This window comes from Solea senegalensis, linkage group LG9 (assembly GCF_019176455.1).
Source record: "Solea senegalensis isolate Sse05_10M linkage group LG9, IFAPA_SoseM_1, whole genome shotgun sequence".
Classification (NCBI taxonomy): Eukaryota; Metazoa; Chordata; class Actinopteri; order Pleuronectiformes; family Soleidae; genus Solea; species Solea senegalensis.
The window spans coordinates 2,870,370-2,885,717 of NC_058029.1; positions in this window are offsets into that span (position 1 = coordinate 2,870,370).

Here is a 15,348-nt window from a genome sequence, read left to right on the forward strand (position 1 = left end):
TCCCTTTTATCCCGGCATTGGAGTCGAATTGAACTGACATTTGATCTGTTTAAAAAAAAAAAAAGACGTAAGAACTTTGTCGCTTACGTAAGTTAATTTTGTTTGTGCAGTCAAATTTTTCAAAGACAAATGTGTCGAATGCTGTTATTCTGTCCAACTCACGCTCGTGACCCTGGATTAATGGCCAAAATAAATAAAAATACTCATGATTCTAATCCACAAAAATGTAAGAACAGGAAAGCAACACTACACAGAACTACATAAATAAATAAATAATTAATTAAACCCATTTTAATGGCGAACATCAGACTAATGTGTTTTGTCATATAAGAGCTTTGACCTATTTTCTGGATTAGACTTTTTCTGGAATGCTGCCGTTTTTCTTTTTGTTTCACAAATTTGCTGGAAGCTACGTAGCAGTTTCTGGCAGAGCAGCCATTAATGTGAAGAGACAAGTTGCACCTGTTACACATTTTGTTTATTTTTTTAAATATATGAGCTTATATCGAGCACCATCACGTGACAATGTATTGAAAACTGAGCGAGCAACAAACCTCCTGAAACTTTTCAAGTGTTAAAAGTCTGGAGATGAAAATAATCGGACTACATGGGGTTCAATTCTTATACTAGAAGACGAAAATTAACATTCTACTGGTGTAATATGCTTCCAAAAGTGTTTTACAGGAGGAACAGGGACATAAACATTATTCAGCTGATCAAATTCATTGATAAATATGTTCAGAATATTTGTTTTGTGGCAAAATCTAAATCAAAACAAATAAAATGAAAAGATGAAAAATATTATGTCTCACTTTTTTTACTCACATTTTAATAGTAATCACAATTATTTCCTACTTTTTTTAGTAATGTGCAAATAGGAATACGATCCTTGGATATTTTAAAAATGTTATCGGCATAAATTGTGGAGGTCTGATTAATTTGCATGATTATTTTCTATGACGTGTCCTTCTATTCTTAATATTAACATACTTTTTAGGTTGTATCTTGACCTACAGTTGTTTTTGTTGCCTTAATATTGAATATTAAATAATAAATCATTAGTGCAGAGGTGTAAATCCTAATCAAAAGAGTTTTTATAGACACACTGAAATTCAGTTTATGTGAATCAAAAATAAATAAAAAGGCTCTGACCCATCATGAGTTAGTAGCATTACCGCTTTTTACCATTGAAAGCCTTTTGTTGGCTGTTGTGAACCTGTTACATCTGTAATTGATTGCTTTGGACTTGATAATAACAGCCTGTTGAAAGAGTTCTTTTTGTACCTTATCATTTGTTGTGACAGAGTATTAGGTTTGTAATTCTATTAATCAGCCCGAGAATGAGAGTCAGACAGAGACGATGGTGCAATTAATTTATAGCTGGGACACATGATATAAGGAATTGTGTTTAATCGGTTACGCTCACCAGATTAATGACACATGTTGGCACGCAAACGTTGACTCGTCCACATGCCAGAACAAAACAGTAAAAAGAACTAATAATAAAAGGAAAAAAATTAGCGTGTTCTATATTCATTAGACTGAGTGACGCACAGGGCGTGCTAAATTGTTTAATGTGCTCTCACCGTGTCCGTGAGCATATTGACATGTGCTAAGCTAAACGCACTCATTTTTTAATCCCGTTATCACTCTGCTTGACGCTCAACTGGAACCAAAAAAAAAAACTCCCACACAAACTTCCACAGATTATTACAAACGCGGGAAAAATTATAATAATCCGCATTAATTAGTGGCCGCTTAATGACGGATCCTCTGTTTTCCCCCCACATATCGTGTCAATATTAATAATCATTAACGGAATGGGATGACACGCAGTATTCTGACGTCTTTGAAGAGTGACACGTTTCTGGCAGTGACCGTGGATTCAGCTGCGTTTTCCATTTAACAGGTGGAATGGGAATGAGTGGTTCTTGCCCGTGGCGACGCTATACAACTATTTTCTCTGGGTGTTAAGACTCTTGAAGAGCCACGCGTACACGTGCGTACATGACTTGCTTGAACAAGTCGACGGCGTCGCCAACCAACCAAGACAGCCATGTACCAGAAATTACGCCCCCTCCTGCCTGCTATGGAAAATGGATTATCTTGTTTCACTTTGCTTATCATAAAAAAACAGAATACTAATATATCGTGTCCCTGATGTGTGTTCATGTATCACAGTTATGGAAAACAGGGACTTTACTTTTAATGCTAATGCAGTCAGTTGTCATATTAGCATGTTGATGCTAAGTTGGCGGGGTGTTTTTTTTTACAGACCTAAATATGGGAAAATACTTTTGTTTTTGTGGCTCAAACCTTTCATTATCTAACCTAAACTTGCATTCACACAAATATTTGGTTATATAAGATGGACCGGTTGAGTCTGGACGATATCCTAGCCCTAGCTTAACCAGTCAACTCTCTGACAACCATGCAACACAACATTCGCTTTACGTCTTATCACAAAAAACAGAATATAATTTGTTCCGTAGGTGTTTCATGTATCACAGTTATGGAAAACAGGGACTTTTAGTGCTAATGCAGTCACTTGTCATATTAGCATGTTGACGTTAAGTTAGGTGATGTTTTGCAGACATAAATATGGGAAAATACTTGTGGCTTCACACTAATATTTGGTTATATGAGATAGACCGGTTGAGTCTGGACGATATCCCGAAATTGCCTGAACAGCCAACTCTCTGACAGCCGTGTAACAGAACTTTCACTTTACTTATCAAGAAAAACTGAATACTAATATATTTTGTTCCATGAGGATTGAATATAAATGAACGAAATGATTACTGACACATTATTGGTTTAACAAAGTTTATTCTGTATTTGGTATCAGTTTTACTTGCTTTCATACTTTTCTGTGAGCGTTCAGCCTTGTTGGTTGGTGGACAGAGATTGTGACTAAAAGCTCCAGGAAAACACAGTCGCCGTCTAGTAAAAGAGGGTTTAGAAAGCTTCCTCTTGTGATCTCATCTCGCTGGATATATCTTCGTTAAAAACACTTCATTTGACTTTTGGTTGTGCTGAGATTACCAGGACGAAGTGATTCATATCCACGTTTCCTGTTGATTTAAAATCTGATCGTCAATTCTTCTTTTCAAAGCAGATTTGGTTCATATCTGACAAATCTAATGCGACAGCTCACAAATATAATGTTTTCTGTTGTTTGAGAGGACAGTCACATTCACATACAAGTCAAATACAAGATGTGAACCATCAAATCTGATCTGTAACTGAATCGTATTTCCGATGCGTGGCTGGTAATCTGAACGTAACCCATGACTTGGTTTAACAAATATTCTTGAAGCGAGCAAAATCACTGGAGGAAGGTTTATGAAGGCATTTGAGGATTGACAAGGTAGTAGGATCACGTTCATGAAGAACATGAGGTTCTGAGGTCTTCAGGTGTCTTCAAATGCTATGGCTCTCGGTCCCAGTTCATGTGACCCAATGGGACAGCTCCTCAAGTCTTGTGCTCACGTTGTCTGTTGTCCAGTTTAGTCTCGGCTGCTTAGGCTGACGGATCATCGTCATTTAGCCAGATTCCAATGCCAGTGCAAGCAGCTGTGGTCCACTCTTGATGGAACCTAGAAGAGAGGACAGATGTTTACCCATACCCAACTGGCCAACTCAAACTTTGCAGGTGATTTCCTGAGGACACCGGTGTGTGCAGTGGAGACTGTGATGTCGTTTGAATAAGAGATGCATTAGATACTGGTAGAAATTCCTACAAGAGCCACTTCCTTACACTTGAAAAACTAATTGGCTAAATTTGTCCTATGTTGACTTTCGGGTCTGTTTTACTGAATTAATGTGATCATATTTCAAGTTTTTTCCCCCCAGTTAAATGCAATACACAGCTCCTAAACCACGTTGTTTGGAGACAGCGCCATCAGTGCAGGCCGACTCCTCTCAAAACTCAAAACAAAAGTTTTTCTCCTCGTCCTTGAACCTTGAAAGTAATGATGTGAGGATTCTAAAAATTGCCTTTCCTTGTTCTGCCAAACTGCCAGTTTTGCTTGCCTCTGGGATAACATTTGAAGTTTAACAGGCTTTCCTCAGGAGAGGGATTCTAAGAGCTGAAACAATAGGAGGCCAAATCTGGCCAACTAGATAGGTGGGCATTAGGTAGAGTCGACTTCCACCGTGTGGTCCAACAACTAACCGGATTACAGATTGGAGAAGCAAAGAGGCTTTAACTGTTACATGCACAGGGAGTGAAATTATTCTGGGGTTGTTGTTATTTTCTTACAGCAGCAAATCATGTCCTTGTGGTTGTTCTCTCAACAAAAATCAAAGAAGTGAGGAAGTATCAGAATTTTACACGCATTAAAGACGTAACATTCACAACTTAATGTGTTGTTATTCACAGATACCTATTACTGAGTTCTCTATATTGCAGATAATATATTTTTTAACCTAATTAATGACCAGTGTCACTCAAATTGGCCTTAAATGAGATGGTTTCTTGTTAAAGTCATCAGTTCTAGGCATAAGGAAAACTGAATTTGACAGAACATCGAGCACTTGTCAAAATTTAAGTGTTCAACAAAATAGGGGCAGCACATGTTCGCATGAAATAGATTTTAACTCCAAAGAGATTTGATTGTAATCCATACTTTTTGGGAAAACAGCGAATGCTTACTCATATACAGCAGTTTCTTCTGCGGGGCCACCATCTTCACCAGGTGCCACTTTACAGATTTTTGTCAATGGGGGGCCTTCAAGCGTTGAGAGGAGCCAGAACCTCATGTCATGGAAAAATGCTGATCAAACCTGGAAATTTCTTTGTTTTATGGCGCAAATACACCAGAAAATATCCACATTTAAGAAGCTGAAACAATCAGAAGGCTTATCTTAATTATTGAAAATACACTCAAACTGATTGTAAATGTAAATAATCTGGAATATAGTTGACGATTCATTTAGCAATCAATTACCAATGATCGATTAATCGTTGCAGTGCTTAAATTTTATTTGCAAACCTTGGAATGATGATCCTCTCAAATGTCTTGTTTTGTCCACAGGCAAAAAATATTAAATTTGTGTTATTCTTTTGTTGTGTGAAGCAAAGAAACCAGAAAATATTCACTTTAAGGAAGAATGAACATTTGAAAACGTGTTGTGTTTATTAAAATAAACACTAACACGATTGATCGATTATCAAAATAGTTTGCAATCAACTTAATTATTGATCAATAATCAATTCATTTTTGTAACTGTACAGTATTTTATTTAAAATTACTGAAACTGCTGTCAATGGATTTGACAGGAAGTAGCCCGTTTCGACAGGAAGTAGTAGCATATTTAAAAAAAAAAAAAAAAATCGGTTTCGTATGGATTGGGCAGCAATCGGTCTTCAAAAACGGGAGTTCAGATTCTTCTGGGTGACGTCACGTCCGGTATACCTGCATTCCACCTGTTGCCACATGCGCTATTACACTATAAAGTTAAAATAATAATAAAATACACGGTTGTAGACTTGCTAGTGCTACTCAGTAGCTGTTTGTCAACACATTAGCACTGAGCAGCTGTCATGTGATTGGCTGATGTGCAACAGGCAGTTGAACAGGTGTACCTAATAAAGTGGCATGTTAGTGGAGTTACTTGCTTCACTCTATCAAAATACACACCGATGACCAACACCATGACTTTACACCGGATCCATGTAATCGGGTCTGGGACGCCGACCACGGAGATGGCGGGCTGAGCTCCGGAGCTCCCCGCCCCCCTCCGGCGGCCCCGTCGGCTCCGGGCTGGGAGCTGAAGAGTCTACGTTTCTGCCCGGCGAATGCTAACTTCCGCCGGGCCTCCCCGCCGGAGACACGCGCACACACCGGCTGGTGCACCGCCGGCTGCCGGACTCCGGTCAGGCCCTTCTTCCAGGCGCAGAGCCCGGACCTGCTGCACGGCGCCAGGCCGCCGCCGAACTCCGGGTCAGCAGCGAGGCTGGCGATCCGCTGCATCACAGCGGGGACTGGGTCTGGAGGAGGAGGAGGAGGAGGACCACCATCATCACCGTCATCATCATCATCATCTTCCAGAGGTAAAACTCACGCAATTCCCATGATTTACCCAGAATCCTCTCTGCTGTAAACGACACGAGCAATGTGTCGTCTAGTACTTCTGTAAACAGTAATAATATTAAATAATATAATATAATATTAAAAGTTATTATTTTTATAAATATAATAGGCAGGTCTACAATAGTCAAATATTAGTACATCAAATTAATATTTAAATGTAAAATTTTCAATATTTAAGTTAGTTCAGGGTCACAAGTTGTCCCTATATTATTACTTTTGCACTTACATTATATTTTATTATGTATAACTATTTATAAACGTTCTTCTCGAGTTGATTTTTGTGTCCCTTTTATGCACATTCAATCATTCAGGCAGTACTGTACCTGAAGGCAGCACAGTGTCATTGCAAACAAACTCCAGTAGAGGGAGACAAATATCCATTTATCTGCCTCATGTCCTATGAGTGTATGTGCCTATTCTTGTATGTGTATCTTTGTGTGGACCAAACAAAACATATTGTAAACTAGTAATTGAGGACATTTTTTTGGTAAAGTGGGGACAGTTTTGTCTAATCCTCACAACTTTACAGGAGTCTTTTTGGGGGGGGGAGGGGGTTAAGACCTGGTTTTAGGGTTATAATTGGGCTTAGATTAAAGGTTCCGGTAAGAGGCTTATAGTAAGAAAGCTATGTGAGAATGTGTACGTTTTTGTATTTGTTGCCTCTTTAGAACGTTTTCTGTCATAAACACTGACCTTGTCAGGACCAGTAGTAGGCAAAACTTAATTTTCTGAGAAACTGGTAAATTTTAGAGCTAATATTTGAACTGTGTTTAGGGTTAGGCATTAACTGGTCCAGAAAATGTGAGTCTTTCTGTTGTTGTGAGTACAACATGTACAACATCATCTGTTTTGTGTGCCAGATTTAGCTGCTCCTGCTAATAATACAATCAGAGGTAGGTAGAGAATAAAGTGTGTTTTAGCTTCACCTGCTCAGTGTTCTGTGAGCTAACCGTTTCTCCTCCTGACCAGTAGTCCTCATGCGGAGCAAAACATGGTCCTTATGGAGCAGAACTGGTTCAGGTTAGAGCTGAAGCAATTACTAAATTAACTATTTTGATAATCCATTAATCAGTTTGAAGCTTTTTTCCTGATTAAAACAAGATTGCTGATTGTTTTAGCTTCTTACATGTGAATATTTTCTGGTTTCTTTCATGTAAACAAAGAAATCATTAAAACGGAATCATTTTAGTTTGTGGATAAAACAAGACATTTGAGAATTTGCAGGTTTGACAAACACTGATCAACATTTTTTAACGTTTTCTGACATTTTATGTCCCAAACGATGACTCGATTAATCGTGAAAATAATCAACAGAATAATCGATTACGAAAAATAATCGTCGGTTGCAGCTGTACTAAGATTTGTGATTCGATTAAGGTTGGAGATGAGGCTTTGTTCAGGCTGTCCAAATCAAATGGACATAAGCGTGTGTGTGAATTCTTTTATTTATGGCTTTGTGAGGACCAAAAGTTGTGTAAACCATTGGGAGTGAGGACATTTTGTCTGGTCCTAAGAGCTGGTTTTAGGGTAAGCAATAGAATTAGGTTTAGGTTAGGATTAGGGTTAAGATAAGGCACTTAGTTGTGATGGTTAAGGTTAAGGTAAGGGGTTAGGGAATACATTATGTCTATGAGGGTCCTCACTTTGAATGCTGTGTGTGTGTGTGTGTGTGTGTGTGTGTTAAAACTATCAAAACAAACTTGAACATTGTGTGTGTGTGTGTGCTGTATTATTAACACAATCAAAGAGAATATCTAAAAGAAAAAAAAGCCTTTGTTTACAGAGCAGGTGTCTAAAGTGATTGTGGGAAAATGTAAAATTTGATCATCAGACCAAAACATCATTAAGTCCCCGCTGTTCCCGGTGATTACAGGTCAGCGCCATTTTCCCGTCCCCTCCCTCTTTCCCTCGCACACGCGCTCGCTCACACGCTCGTGGCAGACACCTGCGTGCGGCCCCGCCCACCTGAAGTTCTCCCAACTAATTTTATTTATCAATAATTAGCTACATACACACACACACACACACACAGAGAGAGCTGGGTTATTTGAGATTGGGCTCAGACAGGGAAACCTTTCCCGGGATGTATCATAGTAATTACGCGTGTCAGCTGAGAATGCTTTTTACATCTGCGAGTGGAGTGGAGCAGAATATTAACGAGTCCACGCCGGGTGGAATTAATTGTTGGAGAATGTGCAGATAAACACGTGAACAAGTGAGGAGAGAGAAGAGTCTGAGTCCAGGCTGCTGTTCATTACGCCACAATCAAGACATTTAACCGGGTTCACACGGTCACAAAGACGACAAGTTTAAGAAGTGACGAGGACTGAAAGATAAAGACGTAACAGAGAGTAAGGAATAATCAGTGTGAGTTTGATTCAACAAAACTCAGTTTAACAAAATATTCACATTTAAGAAGCTGAAATATCAGAGAAACTTGTTTTAATTATTTAAAAAAAATACTCATCTATTATCAAAATAGTTCATAGAATAATTGTTGCAGACCCAATTTAGATTTGCACTTTTTTTAAGCATTAAGCAATTAATACATTTAAACGATGAGATTTTTGAAAAGTTTAACGTTTCTTTCAAAACAAAAACCACTAATGTAGGTTACACTTCTCCTTCTGTAGGGGGCGCCACAGCAAATGATGACTTAGCCTGAGACCTGTCGGGATACAAACTGCCAAATATTGTCATTAATTATCGTGATAAATTGTGGATATTCATGATTTTCTTTGGTCTTGATTGAAAGTTAAACCTGGAAATTGTGGTTTAACGCACATAAAATTAGGTGAAAGTAATTATATATACATATACAATCTCTGTTATATTACATTTGAAGAAAGGTAGTTCTTAATTAGTCAGTAAAGGTAACAAATAATCTAATAAACGTGCATTTTTGCATCCATGAACGTACAATATAGAATGATGATAAAGTAAAAATATACAGTATATACATTAAGTAAGCAGTATGAGCTTCATATTTGTCATGCAAACCAGGATTGTCCATGAGACGGTGAGGTGTTAAATTGCACATAAAGTGTTAAATTGAATTCCTTTTTTTATTAAAACACAGTGAATATATAAAGAACTAACAGTTCAACTGGTAAATAATGTGGGAAAAGTAATAAAAAAAAAGCATTTTCTTGCAGTAAAATAAGTAAATTTAAGTCCTGCTCAGAGTCGTGGAGGCTGTGGGAGTTGTAGTGTTGCACTTTGAACCACTGGAGGGCGCTGTTGTCTGCACTTTGAGCCGCTGTAACATCCACTGACAGGGCTGAAGATGTGCGTGTGTGTGTGTTTTCAGTGAAAGTCTCCCAAGTGTGAGGCGAGGGTCACGAGTGGAGCGCAGGTTAAATACGCCTCGTTAGTGATGATGAACTCACGAGGATCTGGACCATTAAACATGTTTTATCTTTATTCTGGATTAAATCAGGATTCTGTGAATCAGAATTTTAGATGTTGTAGATGTTTGATAATGGTGTGAGAGATTAAAAAAAGAGAGTAAAGAGAAGAGAAGAAGCACAATCAGTCTAAACTCACTCCCTGATATTTACTGTATTTGCTGAACTAAAGTCTTTTTGCCTTTAACCTCAGTGTGATTCAAGATTTTCTTTATTTGTTGTCTTTTATGCACGTTCACACATGAAAATAAAATAGCCTTTTACTCTTAAACAAGTACACCCCACAATAAAAGCAGTGCAAAGAGACAAATGGAAAAAAAATAATGACATAAAAAGGCAATTTTTAGTGTAAAAAAATCCAAAAAATAAGGTGTAATCTAATGTATCCATCAGTAAAGTGCATGGATGAAGGTGTTTGAGGAGAAAAATACAACACAATTATGATTAATAGTGTGTGAAATCTCATTTAATTGAAATATGTTTCCGTTTTATAGTAAGCAGTGAATAAGGGGACATTTTTTCCCTTCAATCTTTTGTTTTTTTCATGTAAATTAGCAAAGATTTTGGAAAACGCAGTATGTTTTAATAAAATACGAATAATGTAGAATTGAAATTTAACAAATTGGGGTCAAATATCTATAAAATTGGAATAGATTTTCATAAATTCAAGCTGTAGATTAAAAAGCTATAATAGAAATTTAGAAAGCAGCAACACATAAAGTACAATTATACTAAAACGCATGTCAAACAGTTCAGTTTTTTGGCATATAATCAATAAAAAGAACATTTAAATTGTTGCAATTGCAAAAATTATGATTTTACTTAAAAAAAACTGCACATTTTTCAGGCTTTTTATGAAATAATTCACACGTTTTATGACTTTTTCTGTAACTCCACAGCTGAATTTGCCTCTCTTTTCATTATTATGCTTTTTTTTTTTTCTTGGTCAACTTTTTTTTATTCCTGCTGGAAGTGGATTGTGCGTGTGAAATGTGAAAATAATGTTGTTTTTGTAAATTAGAATTTAATCTGGGCCACTGGTGTTGGAGTGTGTGTGTGTGTGTGTGTGTGTGTGTGTATTTGTGTGCTGGCAGCGCGCCACACACAATTGCAGGCACAGGTGTCGAGCAGGGGAAAAAAAGAAAAGGAAAGAAATAAAGAATGAAAGATAGACAGAGAGAGTGTGAAGGGAAAGAGTGAAAGAAATGTGAATTATCATGGTTGTGGAAAGTATTTGGCATCACTGCAATGACTTCAAACACAGCCACAAAGTTTCATGTAAAATTGAATATTTCCCCTTCAGTATTTAAGTGTTTTTTACTTAAGAGTCGACTTATCTCTGACTTACACATAATGTCAGGAATTAACACACAAACGCTTTTAAGTATTTAAGTTGTTATTTTTGCCACAATTTTTCAACTTGTTTTGTTTTTTTCATTTTTTTTGTATCTGCGCATAAATTAAAAAAATCTGCCGAAATTTATTATTCATTGGAGATGCGATTAATATGCAAAATTATGCAAATTAAGATGCAATTAGGCTCCAATTCTCTAGTGGAATTTCCCATTATAATTTAATACAAAGTAACAGAGTAATTGGTGTCACGTGTAATTACGGTTACTCAAGTGCACTTTCCAGGCATGCAAATGATTTTCACTATATATATATATATAAAAAAATCTATATGTATGTGTGTCGCCTTATCCAATGCAAATATACCATGTGGTGTTTTAACAAGATGAGGATAAAGAAACACACAAACACAACAACAACAATGACGACGTAAGGGCCCAGGGGGGCTGGAACAAGGTGTGGTTTTTTTTTTATATTTAAATGAGAGGAGTTGGAAAAGTTTCAGCACTCACATTTTCAACTTTTTTGTGTGAATTTGTTTTCATTGAGTTGTGAAGAGATGGGAAAAGTTTCATCCGTTCACCAATCGATTCATGAGAGAAAAGTGTTTTTTTGTTCACAGAGAGTTGGACTGACACTTGTGCTGCCGGGAACACTTTTATATACTGTATATAAACATAATATATACCAATAACCTGTATATGTATGTGTGTATGTATGTGTGTATATATATATATATGTATATCTATCTATATATCTATATATATATAGATATATAGATATATATATGTATATGTATATATATATATATATCTATATATGTATATATAGATATATATATATATGTGTATATACATATTTATATGGTATATGTTTTTAATAACTTGCCTTAAATTAAGTACTATTTTTAGTTACTAAATGATTTGGGTCACGATAGTTTTCCATCTTTAAAAAGTGGGTCCATACGCAGGAAGTTTGGGAAACACTGGGCTATTGGTGCATTCCATTTGTTGTGGGAAAATGGAATTTCCGAGGTTTCTGTGTAAGAAACACCCCCTGAATTTGGATTTTAAACCTGGTGCAATGATGTCATGCACCTTGACTTAGTGTTTCACTGCTAAAACCATTAAACCATTAATATCATTGTGGTCGTGTTAATCACTTCCATTTCCATACCTTTCTCTCTCACGATTGACTGGCGCACACTAAGGGTCATCACGTTTTAAACAAAATTCAGATATTTGTTTGAACTTACGCAGCCTAGAAGTGCTCAGAATGTCTGAAGTATTTACAGCACAGTCCAGCAGAGGGTGCTGTAAGTGCAGCTTAACCTTAGATCCATTTTCTATCTCCTACTTTCTATCGAGTCGCCAAATTGTGTACCTCTATTCAAATTTTTTAAACTTTCTTGTGATATTTTTTATGTTTTTTATTGTATTTTCTCTACTTCCATTCAAGTGGTTTTCATGCACCAATTGACACAAAAAACACAGACTGATGGAGAAGCACCCAAACACTGGGTCGGGACCCACAGAGGGGTCATGGGAGAATCTCCCCAACCTTTTAGTTGAGATTTATATGTTAATAATTTAAAAAAAACATGCATAAGTTGAAGTTTTAAAAAACATCTGCAAACGATTTGTGTACCAATTACACAAAATGTGCTCATGTCACAACTGATGGAGTAATTTGGGTCGCGATAACCCCGTGGAGAAAGTTTACTCATACTTGACATCAGTCGACTTTCAACGATCGCTGGAAGTGTCAGAAGCTCCGGACGTCCTCGCCCTCAGTCAAAGGGCGAGTGTTTTTCCGCCCTTGTTTGATCAAACCACACTTGCAAATTTCACGATCATTAATTGGGGGGACGGGTGGAGGTGGAGGGAGGGGCGATAACGCCGGCGCTCAGTGTGACAAACTTTTACAGTCCGTGGCTGCGGAGAAAGAGAAGCGATTATGTAATTGATATCTATTTAGACAGAAGGAAAAGTCCTGCGAACGCTCGCAGGGAGAGAGAAAAAAAAAACCCTCTCGCAGAGCAATTCCTTCTTGGGAGGCAAATTGATTTTAAATTGTTACATGGCTGGTTACATGTCCTGACATCTTGCTTTGCTCACTCTCTCTCTCTCCCTCTCCCTCTCCCGCAGTCATACACACACACACACACGGGTATTAATGCCATACACACAGATACACTAACTTGTACACACACCCTCTGCTATCTGTCTTGTTCATGATCAATGCTCTGAACAAAGACATCCTCCCTCACCCGTCCTCCCTCTCTCTCTCTCTCTCTCCGCCTCCACTCCGTGTGCTGCCTGCTTGCACAACTCTCTCAAAGAACATAATCCCTCAACAAAATGGAAACACAAAGGAAACTTGAGCTCAATCCTATAAACGCGCGGACACAGCAGACAATGCCGCCTCCCACCCGTTCAGCCCCCAAATATCCCCCCACCCTCCATCCCCGACAGCCATGAATGCCCCGTGGCACAGATCAGGCTTTATCATCCCTCCCTCCCACCCACCCTCCTTCATCCATCCATCCATCCATCCATCCATCCTCCTTTCCCCCTCCGATTAGTACCCTACCTCCACCAGCAGCAGCACCACCAGCTGCTGCTGCCGCCAGCTTCTCTCCATACCTCCACATGGCATGGAGCGCTCTCCTGGTTCCAGAGGGCAGTAAAGGCCGTTTGAAGATTTGGCTCCTGTTTGTGGACGAGTGTTTTCGGTTTCTGAGGCTTCTTAGTCTTTCATGTGCAGAGCTGAAGTGCAGATGGATGTTCTAGCGGAAAGTTTGCGAGAAGTCTTTCATTTGGTCGATAAACTTGGCAGTTTTCTGGGGATTGAAGATGTGTCCGTTGACACTTGACTCTCCTCCCTCTGCCCAGCAGCTCTGTCTTCAACACCCCAATATTACGGCGTAATTTGGTGAAAAACTCAAGAAGTGGAAAGGAAATAATACAAAATTCTAGCTAGCAGTTTTACGTAAAGTATGACACTAAAACTGAGCCTAAATTTTGAGCTCTTCTCGGCCGTGATGGACTCTACTGTGAGAGTGTCAGGTTTAGGATACTGACTGCTTTCAGGACGGGTACGGTAAATATTCTCGCTCTAGTTGGAATAAACAACATAAATATTGATAGTGACACTGTTTGTCCAGATGCTTTTAGTTCGATTTAGTTCCCGCGAGCTGTGAGAATGCGGGCAGGTCATGCAAAGCCGTGTGACCTGAATGAGTTATTGTGAGAGCTACTCTAGCTTTTCTTTTTTCTTTTGATTGCTATCAGGATGTGAAGATAACAAATGTTTCCAACCCTAACTTTAACGTTTCAGATCGATCCTGATCACAGTTGAAAGAAACAACAGAGACGGTTGGCTGGAATGAACCGTTTTTATCGGAGTAATCCTTTATAAAAACACATTTATCTTAATAACAAATAGCAACGGTTTGCTTTATTAGACTTAACAGAACAATGTGTTCCCTGATGCAGGTGCTGCCACATCTTGTAAATGATGCACGCACGTGAGAAAGACGGGTACTGAAAAATGTTGTCTTGTGGCTTTTGTAATGTAGGTCAGTGTCGGTTTCCACCTTTGACAAAACTGTTTGGCATCCATTTGTTATTAGAGCTCGACCCAAGCAGCTGACGCCCTCACCCCCACCCGCCCCTGCGCTGAGAGCAGCTCCTGCCCGGAGCCTTCGCCGCGCCAGAGTCGGAGCCCCCTGGAGGCCGAGGTGAGGTGAGCGAGGTTTGATCTGCTCTAATCAGGTTGTCAGTGGGAGGAGGAGGAGGAGGAGGAGGAGGAGGGGGGTTAGGAGAGGTTGTTTGGCACCAGTACTGGGACTCTCTCTCTCTCTCTCTCTCTGTGTGTCGCTGTGGTCTTCAGAGAACCACTTTTACCGCCTGCGAGCTTCTCCTGCAGCTCCAGACTCTGGAAGGTTGAGGCGGGCGCTCCCGCTCCCTCGTTAACCCCCTCAACCCGCTGATTAAATCAACCCCAGCGCGGCGTCAGGCGAGATAACAAAAAAAAAAAAAGCCAAAGTAGGCCACCATCACTCGCTGTCACAGGAAGAGGAAGTGCCCTGGTGTATGTTCTCTTGTTCTTCTTGTTCTTCTTCTTCGCGCCTCGCTGGTGCTACAACCCCCGGTGCACAGCTGGAGACGCAACCGCGAGCGTGTTCAGAACACAGAGCCGCGAGGCTCACGTGTTGCATTTCCTGCGATTGTCTTGAGTGACCGTCTGAGGCCTGCAGAGACACGCACGGCTCATTTCTGTCTTCACTTCAACTGAATTTACTATCCGCACCTTTTTTAGTCGGCATCTGTATGAGTCTGTGTTTATGACTCATGTGTAACTAACGTGACTAATTAACCAAAGTTTTTGCTGGTATTAATCACAACTTTCCGTCTTTGTACTGAGAATTGTAATAATTTCATTTGGATGTAAAATCACAAAATGAATGTTTAATTAATGAGATTATC